General features: G+C 44.3%; 1 protein-coding gene across 1 annotated transcript in view; it reads right to left on the reverse strand.

Annotated features, from left to right (window-relative positions):
- Window positions 1–21,421, reverse strand: part of SNAP91 (synaptosome associated protein 91) — a 1,173,930-nt gene that overhangs the window by 837,494 nt on the left and 315,015 nt on the right. The window lies entirely within an intron of this gene.

Raw genomic sequence — 21,421 nt, forward strand, 5'->3', positions numbered from 1 at the left:
TCAACATTCATTTCGGCAAAAGTGGATAATCACTGGCAAGCGTTCACACCACCTTTGTCACATACAAGCTAAGCGATGTTCAGGGAGAGGGGTCCCGCCTGTCCGGGTCCCAGGCCCACCGGATGAGCGTTTTAATGAATGGGCATCAGTGAAAATAATCTTAAATACATTGCATGTTGTTGGGAAGTGGGGACATCAATAGGGTGACCAGATTTCCAAGATGAAAAAGTGGGACGGCCAACAACATAAAAGCAGAACTACACCCTCATAGCCCACCCAGTACCACCCCTCCCCTCCAACACGCCCCCTCCAAAACCCCATCCAACACTATTTCCAGCAGTGCTCCACTATATAAATCTGTAATATATAATGTAAATTGTGTAGTTTTGGCTGTGAATCTTAGCATGTTAATTAAAAACAAACTTTTGCTCCGATTGATATTACAGGTGTTGGGAAGGGGGTAGCTACCCCTCCACACCCCCAGGCGCTTTAAAGTAAGGCGAGATGCATTCGAAGCACTGGTGAGCTATGGGGGAGAGGGGACAGCGAGAGGGATGCCTTCCTGTCGAGCAGGACCCCACGCTAACATAACCAATGATAGTGTAACCATATGGTGTGGCTCAAGGCATGGGCGGCAACACTATTTTGTGTAGATATTAATAGTTATAGATAAAAGAGAAGGCTTGCGCGGTAAATGCAGCATTTCATGCACTAGGTCAAAATCCACAAGGCCACAGAAATCTCCAGTCATGTCCGAGCTCCCATGAGGACAGTTTGCTCCCCCACCCGCCACGCTGTTTGTTAATTGTTCTTGAAGGTGTTGCAAAGATGTGTCTTTCACCGAGAGGAATGTGCCCTACAAGGCCGCAATCAGATGCTGGCACCTGGTGTGCATGTTAACTCACTTGGGCCTAATTATGACCCGGCCAATTCCCAAGTGACCACGAGTTATGACCCATATAACTGACTAAACCCTAAGATCCCCGAATTCCATGACACCAGGTGCCCTTTGCCCACAAACCCCAAAGTAACAAGTCCTGAAATGTTCAAAGAGGATGGACAGGGTGTATTGTTGAAGCGACAATCATAAGATTTGTATTGCGAGGTATTGGGAGGGATACATTATAGTTCAAAATGAGGGCAGAGACCTTGGGGCCGGATGGCGCAGGGGAGTGAGTGAAATTTGTTTGTGAAGGTTAGAGCGCCCTGGAACCTCCTGTGTGTCCGCCTTAAGGCCTGTCAAGTGCACAGTAAGAGTGGTAAAGAAGCTGTATAGTAGGAGTATAATTAATTTGTTTTCTGACCTTCAGAGTGAGAAGATGAGCCCTGCAGCACCCACGTGATGGAAGACGGACGGACTGAGCTGGGACCAATAAACTGCCATCCCATATGAATCAAGGCAGCACCTGTATAGGGTCCATCCAATCAGCTGTGTGGGTTTCTACTGTATGTATTTTGTCACTTACGATGATGTTTTGCTTTATAGGATTCTGCATGCAATACTTTTCAGCAGAACGTTCTTAGCAGCAGAGTTCTTTGCTGTTGCTCTCATCTGTGTGTGAGATTAAACTTGTTATCCTTACAAGATCGACTTGGGCCTTTCTTCAGTAGCGGTTGTATTCTCTCTGGTGTGAGCGTTCAGGGACGTACCTTTACAGGGCTTGCTGTTCGATCATTTCCAAGCAAGTCTCTGTGCCACAATCAGTTAGTGGTGTGGCTCGTATCTGAAAGGTTTGCGGTTTGAGCTGATCATACCGTATCAACCTTCTGAAAGTGTTGTGATATTAATTAACTTTATTATTGTTGTCACCAATCCTTTGGCCAGAACCGGGAACATTTCTTGGGCTGAGGACCCAATTGCGGGACTGTCCCAGCAAAATCGGGATGTCTGGTCACCCTAGACATGGATCAATTTATAAAGAAGAAACCTAACCGATTACTGTGCAACATGCCCAGGAGTCCGATGTTGACTCGCTAGAGACTGAAATCTTTAGCTGACAAAGGGTTACTGGCATCAAGGATAGGGACAGCACTGATGTGAATGGCGGAGTTGTCAAGTCCTCTGGTGGTGATAAACAGGATGTAGCATACATAAGAAAACACCACATGGTCACCACATGCTCTCTAAATGCAAACACTTGCAAGTGAATAAGCCTGCTCACAAATCATACACTCCAGCACACTTCTATCCAGATTGTGGTGCCTGGATAACCCAACCAAACATCTCCTACCCAGCTAATTCAAACCTACTTCCACTACTGATAAATAGGAGAGAGTACCAGTAACTTTGAAGGAGATAAAAACGGGAAAATCACTATACTGAAAGAACTCACAATGAGGTGTGACAAAATTGGCACACATCCAACCATGGTTACACAGCAGATTCACAGAAGTCATTGCAAAAGTACACCAAATACAGAATGTAGTTAAATGTCTCTAAACACAACGAAAAGCAGAAACCTTTGAAAAAGGTCTTCCCAGACTATGATTCTGGAGCAGATGAGCGTGAGGGATAAGGGATGTCCGAAGACCAGAGAAGAGTGTTCCTGCTTAGGTGGCCGAAGGACACTGATGCACACTGCACACAAAATGCCAGAAATCAGAGAGAGAGAGAGATGGTGCCACCTTACAAAGCCTCTGGGGATGCCTAAAAGGATAAGCAGTTTGATGTCCAACATTGAAGCCATACTTGGAGAAAAAAAGCGAGAAGTCCTGCGAGAGGAAGGAGGACAACACAGCTGAATGCCACCAAATGAGGAGAGTGGTTGAGCAGTGCAGATACCAGACAGAGAAGACAACTGAAGAGTGGCAACCTAGAAGAACATATAATGGGACAAATTAAAAACTGCCAAAGTGGGGAGAGCACTGGAAGTCCTGAGACAGGACAACGACAAAAAGGAAGGCAGGGAAACCAGTGGATACCAGGAAAATCCCCAGAAGCACAGTTGAATTAAGTGAGTTGCCATAAAAACACATTGAATCCTGGAACCTGGAGTCTATGTTCCTGAGACTGCAACAAGCATTGTGAGAGAAATCCTGGAAACTGGAGTGAGGGTTTGCTAAGCAGGCACAAAATAAACTTGGGAGAAAGAAAAAACAGGGCCTGTTTTAACTTAAAATACCAGAAGTGCCAACCACATTCGTTTTTTCTTTTCTAAAGTAATTCAGATGCCTGAAGAATGTATTTGCAAGGGCATGCCACAGAGTCAGAAGTAGCTTCCCTTTGATACGACTTCAAGTTTTTCTCATCCAGGTAATACACATCTCCAGAGAAGATAAAGCGCTGTGCCTGAAATTGTTTGTAATTTACAAAACATTAAGGAAACCGATCATGCATTCACTCCAACCAAAATACCCAAGAGTGTAGCTAGTTAAGCTTTATATAGCACCTGCAGTTATCACATACTCGTCCGAGACCCAAAGTATAAACGGACTTGCAGGTTTGTCTGCCACCTGGATTCTATGAACGAACTGCACCTCGTTCAGGGCAGGCCCTCAAACATGTTATTGATTTGGGAGCTGGAGTAATTGATGGAGACTATGAGGAAGACATTGGTGGTGTGCTCCAATTATGGTAAAGAGACTTCGAGGTACAAAAAAGGTAATATGACTGCCTATCTGATATGTGAATAGATCAGACACTTTCCAAAGAAAGAATCCATTCCCATTCCCAAAAAGGTCCCAGCTCACAGAAGCCTCCTTATCCAGATGTGTTTTTATGGGTGGCCATATGTCCCCCTTTGGGGGCGGGCACCTGCAGCCCAACTTTTAAGTCTGGGGGGTGGCACTTCATTGTGTGTGGCCAAGTCACAAGGCCAGAAAACATTGTGCATTCTTTGTTTCTTTCTCTGATTTACATCACCATTTAGACAATGAAAAGAACATATGCAGGCACATTTAACACACAAACAAAATAAGCAACCAATTTGGGCTTTTGTGTAGGCATGGGGGAGGCACTTCCCAGGCACTGCATAGTGGTATTAACTGCCCATTGATGGTAACAGGTGCAAAATGGTGCGAGTACCTGCACATCGAATAGCAATGCCTGGCAAATGCCTAAACCATCTACACAAGCCAAAGCTGTTGGCGTTTGCCAATGCTTGTTTTTAACGGGACTTCAGTGAAGGACAGGAATAGTGCTTATGAATCGAGTGGCTGAAGGTAGACCTGGTTGACATTTTTATTACACAGGTAGCAGGTTTACAGCTCTAATTAAGTAATTAACTCTCAGACGACCACTTTGCTCTCAAAGTGCCTGCTAGTGCTTTTTCAAAGTTTTAGTAAGGCTCGATTAAAGCTAGCTGAAAGAGTTCCCACGAGGAGGCGTTTTGGTTAAGGAGAGTCAGGAACTGGGTGGGAATGGTCATGGGGATGAGCGTAGCCATGGGTGGCCAAATAACCAAACCACGCCTTCAAGCTTTGTGTGCCTCCTCATATGCCATCTGTACTCTAATGCAATCGTTTTGGCTTGTAGGTGGCTCTGCACCTAATTGCCCAAACTAATGAGACGACTCATTGCTCACCTGGGCTGCGCAGCCCCCCCCCCCACCACATGACAACCAATCCATTTGCTGATTGGACACATGCTGCTCACTTCTGGCACCAGAGGGGGGGGTGACGGCTAGGAACTAGGAAGATACAAAAACAAGCATTGGCAAGGCCAACAGTTTGGGCTTCTGTGTAGGCTTATTATGGCACTTGCAAGGCACTGCTGCAGTGGTGTTAACTGGCTGTTTGATGGTAGCAGGTACAAAATGGTGCAAGTACCTGGGCGTCTAATAGCAGTGCCTGCAAATGCCTAATACTTATGCACAAGACAAAACGTTTGGCTTTGCCAATTATGGTTATTAACAGGACTTCGTGAAAGATCAGTAGCGTGTTTATTACTCCAATTGAGTCATCTCAGAAGACTGCTTTGAGAAGACACTGGCAGTTGCTTTGAGTGAAAAGTTTGATGCTAAGGCTTGTTAAAGCAATTTAAAAGAGTTCAAATCAGGAGGTGTTGTGGGCGGGTATGGGCAGGAACTGGGTGGCAATGGCCATAGGGATTACCATGGCATGGGCAGTCAATGGATGGGCAAAAAACCAAACGCCTCAAAGCTTTGCGTCCCGCCACATATGCCATTTCTCCTTATCTGTACTCCAATGCAATAGTTTCAGCTTACAGGTGGCACTAAAGCACCAGCTAGCAGTCCAAACTAAAAACAATAATGATGATTGACATGGAGGTGCTCTTGTTGTCCGATGGCTCTGTCCATCCTTGCAGTGAGCTAATCATTTGTCATGGTATGCTCTACCTTCCCTGACTGCCGGTTGTGGCCGTTGTTACGAAAGCGAGAAAGCACAACTGTGCAAGCCTCAGAGCCAAGCAGCACAAGGGTCCATGCTTTGGGAGGTAGCAGGCTCTGGCTTCTATCCAGAGTCCTGCCTGCCTCGGATCAAGGCCTGAGGCGAGAGAGACAAATGGCCATCAAATTGGGGATGGTACATATATTCGCCATCCATGAAGGGCAGTCGGAAGGGGGTGCGAGTTAGAGGGGCAAACTCCCCCGGCATCGCTGGGCAGGACGGCCTCACAGGGTGGGTGTTCCTCATGTGATGTGTTGTAGGCTATTTGCATAGCACCTCTAGCGTCTGTGGCCAAGTCCCAGTGATGACAAATTGGGATGTGTGACCTAGTGTCCACATTGCTGAGCTTAGCACGCAGACACCTCGATTTAAGTCCTAGCTTCTGTACCGAACCATCACATCGTTATTCTGGACCAATTTCTGCATCCCCCCATGTCTAAAAGTGCAATTATGTGGAATGCGATGTGACACTGTAGCCACCAGCTGCTGTGCTGCTGTATGCTAATATCGTCCCATTACTCCTAGGACTCTATAATTTGGCCTCCACAGCCCCATGGCCAGATTGTTATACACACAGCAGCGCATGTTTAAGGGGCCCTTCCACCATCTATCTGAAATATCAGCTTTTATCCATCAGGATACGGGAGACAGGCATTAACGGTTCACCTTTTACATTGTGTTGGATTTGTAATAACCTGCTCAGAGTACAAAAATATATCATAATGTTAAAGCAAAAGGAAATGGGGTGCCAAGCTCTGTAACCCGCAAGACAGTTTTTAAATCCCATCAGGACCGACTCAGCCTTTCATCTTTTCAGAAGTGGATAAAATAAGAATGTTTAGCTGAGCATTGTAACTCTTGATTAGTTAAGCGTCACGTTAGTTTCAAGGGTCCAAAATAACATGACTCAGATTTTAAAAAATGCTTGTCTGAGGAAGAAATGTGTTTGTCACATTGGTGGAGGGCACCCGAGGAGGGCACTGGTAGGTCCTCACTTCAGTAGAAAGCATTCCTGGTATGGCAGCACCCCCTGAGCCCTTGAGTCTGTACGGCATACAGTGATGGGGCTCCTCAATCCACAGGGTCTATAAATAAGTGTATGGTTTTAGAAAGAAGGGCCGTCTAGCCAGAGAGGGCAACAATTCTGAAAGCAACTGAATATAGTTTTCGCAAGGCATGCTGCAAGAGCTGAATATTGTCTTTGTCTTTGAATTGTATGATTAACGCCTTGTACCACACATAGGCCTGGAATATGCTATCTCAGTCAGATACTGGGCCACTTATAAGCCATGGCACATTTGATTCGCAGTTGCCATTGGCCGGGATAACCTCCCTGAAGCCCATATCTCCAAAAGAAAACAAAAGCAAGTGACAGATAGGTTACGTCACCACACGTCACCACACGTCACCACATGCAACAGGAAAGTAATAGTTATGGAAATTCCGTTGACCCAATGCACAATAAATAGGTTTTGGTGTGTGAATGCTTTCATTGAGAAGGTTTTCTCAGGCAAGTATGCACATATCGAACTGTGGTAGGAGGATCTGTACAAATTAGAATAAGCAGACATCGGTTTCAATCCCACCTTAGTCTCTGCCTCTCAATGTTGGCCATCATTTTGAAAAACAAAAAACACTGACATTCTTACTTGTGTGCGCTTTGCAGCATTCCTGTAACAGTTAATCTTTGCAGTAGTGCTGCATCCACACCCTAGAGCCATAGGCACCTCGTAAATCTCAATCAGCAGCTAGCTAAGGTGATGACAGACTACACAAGGAGCGACATAACCGGCAGCAAAAGTGTGATCTATTTGTCTGTATACACTGTGATGTTGCACTGTGGGAGGGGCACCCACCTGGCTACCCGGCAAAGAAGTTGTTATACTTTTTTAAAGACTTAAACACATCATGATAATGCATAGTGTGGTGATGAGGTATTGCAACCAAGTTCAGATCAGATCAACTGAACCTCTGAATGCCCATTTTGGGCATTCACTACATGTCATGGCCACTGGTCAAGGGTCACTACCAATATACCCATACCAAAAAAGGTCCAAATGGACCCAGTCCTGGCACCTTTGGCCCAGGCTCATAAGAAAGGTTAAGGCATGTGCTTCCAGGCCGGGCGCGTCCATTGGAAAGCATTGGAAGGCACGTGCAGAAGTCTGTGGGAGTGGCAAGGTGGAGCCACAAGGCCGGGGCTAAAGGGGAGTGGCTGGGGCCAGGCTATTTAAGCGAGCCCCACCCGCATGCAGGCGCTTCGTGTTAGTCTGCTGTGTGCAGCGTAACGCTTACCGCCGTCTGAAGCTCTTACCTGTTTCCAGCTCAGCACGCTCCTCATCAGGTTCGGGAACATCATCTTCAACGAGCATCTTACCTGACTCCAGCCATACCATCGCTCGAGCGCAGCATACCTGATTCCAACTCTGCATCTTCAGCGCGCATCTTACCGACTCCAGCCATACAATTGCTCGAGCGCAGCTTACCTGAGACCAACTTTGTATCTTTAGCACAAATCTTACCCAACTCTGCAAACCCATCGCCTGCAGCCTCTGACCCGATTCCCGGAACCATCGGAGTCGGGCAGCATCCTCACCTGTTCCAGCATCCTCTCGGATCCATCCATCCATCCATCTGGCACCCGCCGAGAGGTCCTCGGATCGCCGCTCTCCATCAGTCGCCGCCAGGTCATCCCTGCAAGAGAAAAGGAACGCTCAGGTTAGACACTGCATAAACATTTTACGCTTGGCCGTGCAACACCTAAGCCATGCGTGCAACCATAAAACCCTACTTACCGTCGAGTGGGGCCCGCTCAATTCCCCTTTGGCACCATATGGACCCGCTTCCAACACGGCAACACTGCGTGGCCATCTTTACACCTATTGGGGGAGAGAAAGACATTACAAGAATTACGGACAATAATCATTGGGAAAAGACATTGCAAAGGTTACGGACAATAATCATTGGGAAAAGTCATTGCAAAGGATACGGACAATTATCATAGTTACGAACACTTACCTACAAAGTGGATTGGTCACAGCCAGACTGGGCTGCCACGCACACGAACCAGTGAAGTAACTAGGTCCTCAACGGCGACCCTGCTGATGAGAAGCAGGACGGAGAGCTCATCCTTACAAAACAACAGGTGAGACCATATGGGAAAATGTATGCTCATTTCACTCTGGAACGAAGGTTTGCTAGATTTTGAGTTCCACCATGGTGAAGTAGATAGCTCAGCGAGTTAAGCACTTGTTGCAGAGATCTGTGTTCATATTTATGTATATACATGCTGTTGATAGGAGCACTTACTGTGCTACTAAACAACACACCTTCAATAAAAAGAACTAGTTAATTAAACTAAAATAGCACCGGTCTAGTTAGTGGTGGTGCGTGAGTTTCCTCACACCAATATTTTTTTATAGCAAGAACAGCATTGCAAGATAAATGATAGCTGCTACATTTCTCAGTGTCACCCATCTACTTGTTTATGCAAAATGTGCAACGGGAAGTGATGTTAGTGTTTCTCAAAGCCCCTTTATAATTGCCCCCATCATCTCTTTGTAACTTTACTTTATTTGTGGGTTTTTTGAGACTTATTTTTCATATTATAGGTCCACTTTGATCAATGTCATGTCTTTTTAAATCAATTCCTGAGCATAATGTATGTCACATTTTAGAATGTACGGTGTGTGGAATTGCAATCTGGCAAGGGTGCAAAGCTCTGGCATTTTAAAATTTGTATTAATACATAAAATTATGTGTGGTAATTCCATTCCAAAAAGGGAAATCTGCTAACTAGATTCCACATTTGGTCACCTCCATGCCAAAAGCAGAGTGTACTCCTGCCCTGCTGCCTTAGTAGTCTAATCCGCAGCATCTCTACGCCTTTGCTCATGGCATAGAGCAGATTCAAAGGTCAGAAGATGCCCACTCAACAGCCGCATCGACAGCCAAGTTTCGGCAGCGCAGTGGCAGCATTTAAGATATGCCCCCTGTTGGTAGTAGGGTGCATGTTACTACTTATGATCATGGCTGCCACATCCCAATTGATATCGCACATGTGTCCGCTCTTGTGAGTCAGCGTTGCTGTGGAAGATGATTTCTATTCTTGCCAGCTGGGTGGAGACTGTCAAATGGCAGGACAGGAACCTGGAGGACCGGGCCTCTTCGTTGATCTCTTTGTGAGGGCAGGTAACAGCCTCTGACAGAGGTAGCTGTCCTGGGACCTGCGCATCAAAGGAGCACCACCATTCAAAAGGAGTAGCTTCACAAGAGGGTGCTGCATATCTAAGGGCCTTTGCTCTTAGTGGGAAGGGAAGGGGGGGGAAATCAGAGTAGGCAGGAGGCCCTGGTCAATGGAAGGAGGCTTCCACCATATTGTTCCTCTGCATCTCTCTCTCTCTTTCCTGTCCCCTCCACTTCCTCTGGAGCAAAGCAATTTGGGTGTGACATCAGAAGGGCAAAGTCCACCCAGTTCAAGAACAGGTCAGGCTAGCTTTAATCCAATCACCAGGGATATTTGCCTGTAAAAGAAGGTGACTCCCACGTCTTCTTTAGATTCACTCAGATCCTCTCAATTCACGAAGATTCATCTGAGAAGAACTCACTGGGATAACATTGTAACCTATGTATGGCAATATGTGGTTGTCTGCTATATAACCTGTAACTTTATGGGGCGTGACAAGCTCCCTGTCATTTCAGTTCTGCAGCACCATAGGAAACCTTTTTGCACGCAATAAACCTGCTTTTCCTTTGCAAAATGATGCAGCGATCATATGGTCTCTTGGCTTAGTTTTACTGTACAGGTTTTGGGTTGCCATTGGCTTTACACTTGTTTGCATTTTCTGTGTTCTCCTCTATGCTTTTCTCATGATGTGCTCCTGATGATGCCTTGTCTTAATGATCCATCAAGATAACAGTATGTTGTCATGCATTTTCCTCACCATGTAGACAGGGGTCATAGCTGTCACACTGTTAGAGGTCGTTCTCGGTGATGCTTTATTGTTCTGAACTTCCTTTTTCTAACTTGCCACTTTGTGTAGTTTCGACTATCCTTCTATACATCCACTTGCACACTCAACTTGCTGCTCCCATGGAGATAAAGAGTAGATTTTTTTGTGCATATTATCATTCTGCCTAAACATCCACTTCCATCCCTTCGGAGGCGAATTAAACAGGCTGTATGTTGCTATGCTTTCAGGTCCCCTCCTATTCTGAGCATGTCAGTAAAGTAGTGGTATTCTGGATTACGTGGTCATTTCTTCAATAAAGCTGACTTTAACCCACTTTGATCCATAATTTGCTTGCCTGTTTTGCCAGCCCAGCATATGTTTAAACACACAATTGTATTACTGAATCGGCCAGTTTGGGGGACCAGAGAATTCCAAACCCGTGGCAGATGGATTCACCCCATGGGTATACCAGTTCATTAAATAACAAAAGTGTGTTTTGATAGATGAATCACTTAATACAGGCCAGCTCTAGTATTGGCTGGGAGGCCAATACATTTTCACCTGACCTTTGCATTCATCAGGGCCATGGAACACAACTACTTGTAGGGGGGGGGATTTCAGGCCAACGGAACTATGAAACGTGCTCTCACATGATGTGTTTCCAGTCAGATTGGAACATTCAATGTGCGGACCAACCTCGGGGAGTGGGTGCTCACTAGTATCCTTTCTAATCCAGTTCTGTGTATATCTGTCTCATGATGTAGAATTCTGTTGTGCTGCACTGGCAGTGCGGGGCACAGGGACAAAAATGTTCAGCTTGCGTTGCAGTACGCTGCGACTCGCAGGAAGACAATAGGGCTCGGGTTTCCTTCCAGTCAAAATACAGAGATGGCGGCTCACAGAAGTAGGGAACGGAGTGAGGAATTACCATATGGCAAGGGTGTAGAAGCCTAGGCTTTTTTTAATTTGTATTGACTAATAAAATGATGTGGGTAAATCCAACACAGAGAGGGTGATCAGCTAATCAACCCCCCTTCATAAATTCCCTATGATTAAATGCTAAAACCTTCATTTTGTGGCAAGGTCATCTGAAAATATAAGCAATATCCCACGTGGTATGGTAGTAAAGGGTTTACAGAATAATTAACAGCAACATCTGATTTAGATCATACCTGTGACATCACTGTGAACCAAGGTGAGCTGTAGAAGGGTTATGTGTATTATGGCCAGACAACCTACCCCTGTCACTCTGGCAGGGCCAGAGAAAGGATAGCTATTCCTCTCCTTTGATCCTTTGTGAGGTTGGGCAACAGCTCTCTCCAGCCCAGGAAGCCCTCATCAGGGGTTGGCCTTGGAAAAAAGAATCTAAGGGTAAATCTCAAAAAAAGGGACTGGCCTTACACCAGTTTGTTTAATACCAAAAGGGCCTTTGATTGTATGGGTCTGAGAAGGGGGGCATGTTCAGTGTACACAGAGGGAGCTCAGCATAATTGAAGGAGGGTTTCATCATCTTGTTTCTCTTTCTACCTCTCTCTGATTCCTGTCCCCTGCACTTCTTTCAGCACAGAGCACTTGAATGATGTCAGAAGGCACTGTCCACTTGTCTCAAGGACAAGGATTGGACTCCTTAAAGCAGGCCTGCTTTTGACCAATCATCTGTGGATATTTGCCTATAAAATAGGGTGTTTTCAAGTACTATGATTCATCTCTGGACTTCAAACCTTTAAGAAGATTTTGTTATACCCTGCTGGGAGAGCAGTCCATTCCAAAGTCTCCCGGTTATGGGGTGAAGGCAGGTGATCCAAGACAGGGGTAAGCTCTGCTTCTTAATCATCCCCAAGAAACATTGGGGGCAACCTGCTGCTGGAGCAAGACCTGCCTCACTACCAGCTACAGCGGTATCCAGGACCTCACTGGAGGTAAAGGATCCCCTGCAGGTATTTGCCAGTGTCCCACGTGATTGGGTAAATGAGAACAAGGACCTACCTTGCTCCAGAGGTGATAAATCCGCCGGCGGTAAGAGCGCGAATTTTCCCCATTGAGCCCAATGGGGAATGGGGCATTCCCGAAAGGGCTCAATGGGGAATTACATTACCGCCGAACTCGTGATCCGGCGCTATTAGCGCCGGGGAGTTCGGCGGTGGGGCTAATACCGCTGGTGGTAAATCCGCCGGCGTTATCGCCAAAGTCGTGATCAGGTCTAAGCTTAACGTTTCCTGACACTGTGTTTTGGCCCCATCTTCGGAAATACACTTATCTGCAGTGTCTCCCTAACTAATCTAGAGGACCTTCATCAGGACGCAACCTCTATTAGGACAGAAATCAATTCCATGCACTTCTTGGATTTGAGACCTTCAATCCAGGTAGAATCTTGCTGGATGTTCTATCGATATGCCAGGCTTTTTAATTAATTGTTCAAAGTATTAGACTGAATCGTGAGTGGGTGTCTCTTCTATGATAGTAGAAAATAGGGCTAACCCATTTCTACAATCTTTGTAATCGAAGTACCACAGTAATAAAAAGGACCAAACTATGAAAAAGAACATTGGTGGCCACCACCATTTAGTGTTTGCAGAAATGCACCTTGGAGACAGTATACTGCTCACAGGCGGACTGGCCTATACGGATGTTTCAAAAGGCAGCATAAATCCAAGAGGCACAACAGTATTGGGATATTTACATCTATTCCTGGCTGTTTAGCTAATAGCATGATAGGGTGTATGGTGCCACACACAATGTTAAAAGGTGCCCAAAATGCAAAATGTTGGTAGCTGAATTGCCCTGACCAGGTATTGTGCCACAATGACATGGACTACTTTTCCTCATGTGGTACTTCTTACAGCAGTGGTGTCACTGCCTGACAGACTGGCTCTGCTGAAGTCCCAAATAAAGTCAGATATTGCTCTCCAGTCATACAAGGCTGTCAGAAAACCCAATTCAGAAGAATTTATATTTCCAATAGTTGGCTCACCTATGCCTGGATTAGGTTTATTTTCAAGTTATGCAGACAGCAGCAGAAATAACACTAAGCTAGTTCACCACAACCAGCTGTTATGACTCAGACAGTGATAACCAGCTGCTCATTCAAGACGTGTTAACCACGGCTGAATTTCTTTCTGCGTATGTAATAGATGGAGTCTTTAATGTAGACCTTCAATCTGGGTTAGCTAGATAACAAAAACCTGCAAGCAAACTTCCATTAGCTGGAAATGCAGGCATCTAGAAAGGTTAATCCGTCATCTGGGCCTACGATGTGTGGACAGAAAATAATCTTCGGACCCTAGAATTGATCTTCTATCCAGCAAGACCTAAAACAGTCAAGGATAGACTGAATTCTGAAATATGGGTATGCATAGATTTTGACATGTTAATATAGTCACAATCAGACTAAGCACCACTAATTAAAGGAATAAACAGCACTCAATTATTGGTATGTCAGGAAGCGTTTCAGAACCCGGATATTACGTGAGGCCCAATAATATAGCGCCACAAGAAAGTTCCAATTGGTAATCAGGTTGAAGTACTCCAAAGCACTCTCCAGCAGAAGGGAAAAGAAACCAGAGTTCAGAGTTTGAATCCTTCTGAAGAAAGAGTCGCCACTGTCTCAATTATAATCCAATTCAATTCCAGTCCACAATCAATTCAGGGCAATGCAAAAGGTAGTTCATCAGCACAATTCAATCTCCATAAAACAATCCTTGAAAAGTAATCTATGCCAAAACCAGGAATCCAGTTCTTCAGCGGGAGAAAACACCCACCAGATAGGTTAGACTCCCAATTCCGCTGAGCATGGCACAAGATGGGAAAATACAGCAGAAGGAGGGAAGGAGTATGGTTACAAACCAAAGTGGAGCCAGAAAAAAAAAACTCAGAAGAGAGAAGACACGTGCGGAATCCATGGTTGGGTATCCATTGAGGAGCACTCTAAAGGTTCCGCATTTCTAGATAAAGGCATTCTTATGGTATTTACGCAATGGGGCATCTGGGAAATGTAGTTCCCGCCAGGCCTGTACGGGTTTCAACTGTCCCAACCGCCTTCGCCAGTTGGGCCACAGGTAATGAAATCGGTGTACCCCATATGGGGTAATTATTGTCTGGTACCACAGGTCGGTTTTCCTGATATATGGGCAACAAAGATCAAGCTCTAGTGACAGATGAAAACCTTTGCAATTCTGTGACACTAAATGCTTTTATGGATGGTGGCCCAGTGGTGCATTGTGGAGGCACTGCTCATCATTGTGTCAGGAAGGAGCCTAATACTTGGAGCCTGAAAAAGGCTTTTCCACTCATCACCATGCGTGGCTAAGGGCACTGGCTGTTCTTCCAATGTACGCGCTGCAACAATGGAATTTCAGCTTGCTACCTGGACTTCACTAGAATTCTATGGACTGAATCACTCTGTCTTCTTTTTCGGCTCTGAACAGAGCGGATTGCTGAGATTTGTAACAGCAAGCAGTTGTGAGCAGGGCGACCGAGTGAAAAGTTAAGCCTTTTTGTTTTGCCTGCATAAGACATCCCTGCTTGTGTTGTCTCCCTGCACTCCTCACTTTCTCCTGTATTTATTTACACCACATTGTATGAACTCAGAAGCAGAAATTTGGACAGTAAGGGTCCTATTTTGGCAACTTCTGGCCCTCCCAGTGCTGTGAGATTAGAGACTACGTCTATCCCATACAGTGTGCACTAGGCTCCTGCAAAGCATACTTCTATAAACAATCCAATTCACAGTGATTCAGAAAAAGCAGCCTTCAAGATCATAAAACCGATACAAGATTGTTTTTCAGCTACGAAATTGAACATGGATACACGCAGTGGGAAATCTACAGACCTTCCTCTAAACAAATCCATGGATATTGATACTCTAGATTCATGTGAGCTCCAAACACTATGCAACAATGTGGCAGAGCCCTCAGAGAACATGGAGAACAATGTCATATATATTGTGACCGTAGACTCCCAGAATCCTGATACTCCTTCGGAGTCCGCCAACTTGCTTCAGGCAATGCCTAATATCTTTGTGACCCCCTTCATTGGAACTCTTCTACAAACTCTACATTTTGTACTACATCAGTCCAGGACACGGCGCAAATTTTATCCAGGCAAAGCTTACATAACATCACCAATCTACGTCCGACCTCATTCACAGCCCTCAATATGGTCCTTTCTTCTATACTAAAATCTTTATAACAATATTAGGGCTGAGGTTAAAGTGCACACAGAACTTTTACAGACCCTTTTTAACTCGCTTTGATGAGAAGTCTGTGTCGCATTTACCCTGACCATCGTACTGTGATGACCTAGGTACTGCCAATTATAATAATCAGGCAACTGCTGAAGACCTAACACACAAACAGAGTGAGGCCCAATTATTTTGGCTGTGGTGGCTCAGAACTCCTTGACCAGGAGGACTATGATATAATCATAGATAGTGGAGAACCTGTGACTCGAGAGCTTGCCGAAGAAAATAGAAGCATGCTCCAAAGAAAAATAAATCAAAGAACATGAAGCCATCTAGCTTAAACAGGAAATCATCAAGGAAGTTCCTATATGACTTCACAGTTCATATTGCTTGTGCGGGAATATCTTCTAAAAGATCAATGATACAGTCCAAAATCACCCTGTGCAAGGTCTCTAAAAAGCCTATGGAAACATGTTCCACGGTTGGATCTGAAATAGCAACTGACTCCTATTCTGGTCTCATCCTCCCTCATTCCTGTATGGCTTTAAAATTGAACATACCAGCGACCCTTGAAGTTGGCATTCAAACAGGTGTGAATATTTGGCCTGTTGTGAGTACTTGCGATTTACCAACTCAAAGCTTTAAAATGTGCCCTACAACCAATGGGCTTTGCACTAGTCGCCTGGATTCTTCCCTTATCATGAGAACGGTAAAGTACAGTGCTGGGAATCAGGGGTTGTCTAAAAGTTATATTCCTAAAAAGTGGAAGGACCATGACTGATGATGGGTCGTGGGATACCAATGTAATGCTTGAATTTATCCTTCCTGTAGGAATGGAAAGCTCCTTAATCGTTCTAAAGTGCTTGCTCTTTTTCATGGAATCCCAAGTCTTAGATTGTTCATTTCAAGTGACATAAAGCTTGTGATGTTTGAGGCCCAGGACTGCCTGGATAGAGTCTCTCTGGTTATTCCAACCAGAATCACATGGGATATGATCCTGACGGAAGTAGACATTTCAAGCCATGGCATATGACATTACTAAGGCTAGGGTTTGAAGCATATAGCCTCGACCTCAAAGTTTAAGAATGTCTCCCCTTGGAAAGATGGAGGTTTAAGAATCATGTGCCAGCAGGGATTTGGTGACAGTTGAAGAGTCATGTTAGCTCCAGAAAAGCCTCAATCGCCCTCAAGTCACCAAGACTTTTATTGGCTCCCCCCGGCACTGGGGGTTCCTCTGAATCGTGAAAAGCGCTGTAATTACTGTCTTTAGCCATTTGTCCAATCTAAAAGTTACATCTTGGAACACACGTAGACAGACAGATTTTGACTGATATTTTGCTATGTTCCACACTTGGCTGTATCTCAATTATTCTTTTACAAGTGTGGTTTGTAGAATCTTCCCATTTTGATGGTCTTTAGATCAGTCCGCAACCTGCTTCTCAAGGTCAAATAGGCCAGCCATCTGGGGGGCTAATGCCAGCATTCAAAAGCACTTGTGTTTTTATCATTAAAAATCTATTATGTACGAAGGTATCCTAGCCGCAACTACTACATATTATGCAAATGATGTTCATTTTTTTAAAATTAAAGACGTGTACTGGTACCGGAGGAAGTCTAATATCCAAGCATTTCAGTGCAGACTAATAAGTATTATGGATAATTGAATGCCAGTACCCACCAGAGTTTGAACTTTTGATCTTGATTGGTGTAGATTGTATTGCAAACTGTCTAGCCTTTTATGATAATTACAATGGGGGCAATGTCTGCACCACTAATTCCTTTAAACCCGCGGGATACCCATCGTCTGCGTTTATGAGGAACAATGGTTTGTGTATGCCCAACAGCAACATTGAGGAGGATCTCGATGGCGCAGACACATGTCATAGGGGTGAATCTATGTCTTGTATTGATTATATGTTTGTGAGACTCTTACACAAATTCTTGTGATTCTCTATCCACAAAACTGAGTTATCACAACTTGATTGCTGAATTGGGCCTTGTGCAACCGTCTGCAAAGAACACAGGGCTGCGAGTGCTGGAAATTAATCCCCCGGAATCCTGAGTTACTTGGAGATCACTAAACATCACTGAATTCAACACATTGTTACACAACTCTATGGCAGATACTGAGACAAACATGAACACACAAATTTCGCCCATATCTTTCAGTGTATTTCTTCATAAACACCTAGGGAGATTGCCATGTCTCCAGCAGGTGTATGGTGAGGCCATTCACTTGAAAAATAGGGCAATTCAGAGACTGGTGAGGACCGCCCAGAGAGGGCCTGACTCACCCACCACTAAAACAAAGAAAATTAAAGCTTGAAAACAAAATTATAAAAGCCGATTGCTACACCGTCATCACCTTGTGCTACAGCATGACAGGGAAGCCATGCTAGGTAATTGGCCATTAAATCTAATGCGCAGTTTTCGTCACCAGTCAATAAGGTAGAGTCCTCCCAGTTGGAGATTCAAATTAATCCCATCCCGAATAGAGTTTGGACATATCATTTTTCTACTCTTTATGCTTTAGAAAGTCCAACTAAACTGCGACCCACACATTTCTTAGAGAATAAATGGAATCTCCTTTTGACATCGAGAACATTCTATTATAAATCAAGCAATCTTCAGATTCTAAAGCACCTGGCTCCAATGGCCTGTGAAATATGGACCTGAAAAAAGGGTCCCAGAACTGTGGTCTATAACTCTTTTGACACTCTCCTCCAATATAATTTCTGCAATGAAAACGCCAACATCTTGGAAGGTCTCCATTGTAGTCCATATTTATAAACAAGGAGATTGTTTACATCTGTGCAAGTATAGACCCATTATCCTACTTGATGTAGATAGCCAATACGGCAAATAAAAAAAAAAAAACAGGCCATTTGAATAAATATCAGCCCGGTTTCCAATGGAACATTGGCACGTCCCTAAATGGGTTGATCGGCAATCTATTGAAGCAGAAAACCCCTAAAACAAATAATCTACCCATTAATATAGGTTTTGTGAACTTTACCTCTGCTTTTGATACAGTGAATCGCAATATTTGGTGTCAGGAACTCTCCGATTGGGGCCTCCCCTAGTGGCCTATAAGCATTTTGGTTCACTTGCACACAGACACCTATATCAGAGTTAAATTGAATTGTAATGGTGACCGAACGGACGACATATCTACGTGCCCTGGACTTCGGCAGGGATGCATGTTGGCACTGTGACAATCCTTCAGATAGTGTCACTTCTCTCTAGAAGGGAGTCCCTTTCCATGAGGCTAGGGTGGTGATGCCACTAACCAATATTCCCCCTAGTGGTGGTAACATGTTGGTGGACTACATGGAGAGGAACTCCCTTCCTGGGGATGAGGGCGCGAGTGGGAGACATTGCTCCTTTAAACCCCAACCCTGGATGCCCGAGTCTTCTATACATGTCCGAAACTAATGTTATTGTAAAATATCAAATTACCCTGATGTAATAGGTACAGAGACGAAGAAAAGCTTAAGAATGCTATTTAAGCTGAACAGCAAAGGAGGATTAGGTATTTTTTCATCTTTTGATCCATCCAGAAATGGCCCATGCAGTTCTGGAATGCAGAGAGCTGTTGTACGTCCAGAAGGAGAACCCAGTGAGTGATGTACCGCATCAGAGCCCATAAGGACGAACTTGGGCTTCGAGAGACTGCAGCGAGGCATATCTCCAAAATTAAAAGAGACAAACAGCGGGGTGCCCGGGAAGCAACTTGTGAGTCAGTTGCAAACTGGTGCAGTAGACCTGGAGGGTTGGAAAGGTAACGGCGTGACCTGTAGTGGGTTGACCATCCAGTCCGAGAATGGTGCAGAGACCGCCTACCGTAGCCTACAGCAGAGCAGTGTTGGTGAGTGTACAGAGAGTACCTGGTGGTGGCATGACCTGTTGTGGGTGGACTGATTGGTCCAACCACAGTGTTGAGACTGCCAACAGTAATTGGCCGCAGAGAGAAGCAGGCCATAAAAGTAGCGAGAAAGAAGTTGAAGCAGAGAGAGAGAGTGGTCCCGCCATACCTGGTGAAGCCGGTGAAGAGTTCCCCTGGGAGAAGGTAACGGGAACAAGTACAAATCCGGGAGGGGGGCCGAGAAGATTTGAGCCTGTAAATCATTATGAAGTAGAGAATAACTTTGTAGCCCAATTCCCTGCGCAGTTCCAGTAATTAGCATCTTCGTCGTCCCAGTGGGGGCAGGATAAAGAAAGTGAAATGTGTTGAAAATTCCTTGAAAGAATTACAAGTTTTGTTTAAAACTAGAAGGAATATTGAGGAACCAGCAAGGAAAAGGGAGTCATTCTCCTAGCCCAACGAGGATCCTGTAGAACAGTTGAATATTTTTTTAATGAAAAGCTTGAAACCTTAATGGAACTTTTACTTTGAAAAGACTTGGAGTCTGAGATATTTTGCATCCAGGAAAAGGGAGTCGTTCTCTTGGGTCATGATCAGAACCCAAACATTATTATTGTTTATTGTAGTGACGGGGATAGAATGGGAGCTTTTGGACAGGGGTGGTGGCTTTTGATTTGGACTTTCAGAGACTTCCAGACAAGTTTCTTTAGTTTAGGTAGGGAAACCCCATTAGAGTTAAGAGTAAGGACAGATAAGTTTATTTTTTTTGTTAAATAAAAATCTATAACAATCACAATGGCACCACTTGGTGAGTCTCTCTATTCCTAGTCTACACAGCACACTGCCTTTTTAATATCTATGTTCTGACATTTGTATGTTATTGGAAACATCTGCATTCGCAGCTCCTCGATTTGGCAATCTTCGCCTGTTATGGTTAGCATATGTGGATGACAGTCCTAAAGTTTCACTCACCAATTGGACTGCAGAGGCTTTTAGTAGCCTTTAATAGTTTTTGCAAAAGTCAACAACTTAATTAACAAAACTAAAACCAAAGTGTGGTGCCTTACCACGATGTGACGGAGGACTGGTTTTACAGGGTTTTTAGATGGTGTGCCCTTATACAATGCGACACGTTTAACTTATTTGGGTATCCATTTGTTTGCTAGCAAGAACAAGGCATCACTGATGAATGGCAACAACTCGGAGTATGACTGCCTCTAGGTGAGCTTGGCATGCAGCATAACTAGTATGGTGAGGTTCTACCCTTAACTCATATAGTATACAAGTTAACTGTTGATACTAGCTAATTGCGCATGCCCCTAAAATTAACAAATCACCAGATGAATCTTGTACAATTACAGTATGTCCAATGGTTTGTGTTTATTGTAGTCCAATTTTCATTTGCTTACAGCCAACACGTGTTGACAATAGGTCATTTTCAAGGCCATGTGCTGCGATTTGTTCTTCAATCTGTATCAGTGGTCACTTGATCTAGGAATAGGATGGATCTTCTCTAGCTTAGGTACGCTGTTGTTCGGTTAAGTTGGCATCAATGGTGTGGGTTGTCTCTTCTTAGTATATAATCCTGTTTGTGGATGTGATGTCTGGTTAAGGATCATCACTAGCAACCTGCGTATATATTGCAATATAACAACAGAGTACCTAAGATTGAGAAGATCATCTGTTGAATTGTTAAATAGTATAAACAGTTAACCTGCATTGATTGACATGTTGCATGTTAAAGACGACAAACGGATGCTAAAAATGAAAAAACTGAACAAATTCGGGGGATTTTCACTATTGCTGATTAAATATTATAATGGCAAAGCCATACCCAAATGTATTTATGGTATAGAAATTAACACTCAAGAGCAATATGGCGAGAACAGCAGAACAAAGTCAAAATGGAGGCAAAAACTCAAGCAGTCAAAAAATGACCGAAATAAGCTTTAGACAATAAACATTTGCATCAATCATTAATATGTGGCGATTTAAAGAAAACCCACCAATATATTAACTTGTTTTTGCATTTTACACTACAAAACATAATAAGTTATTTACATAGCGCTTTCGCAC

This window comes from Ambystoma mexicanum, chromosome 4p, assembly GCF_040938575.1.
Source record: "Ambystoma mexicanum isolate Mex_15411 chromosome 4p, UKY_AmexF1_1, whole genome shotgun sequence".
NCBI classification, from domain to species: domain Eukaryota; kingdom Metazoa; phylum Chordata; class Amphibia; order Caudata; family Ambystomatidae; genus Ambystoma; species Ambystoma mexicanum.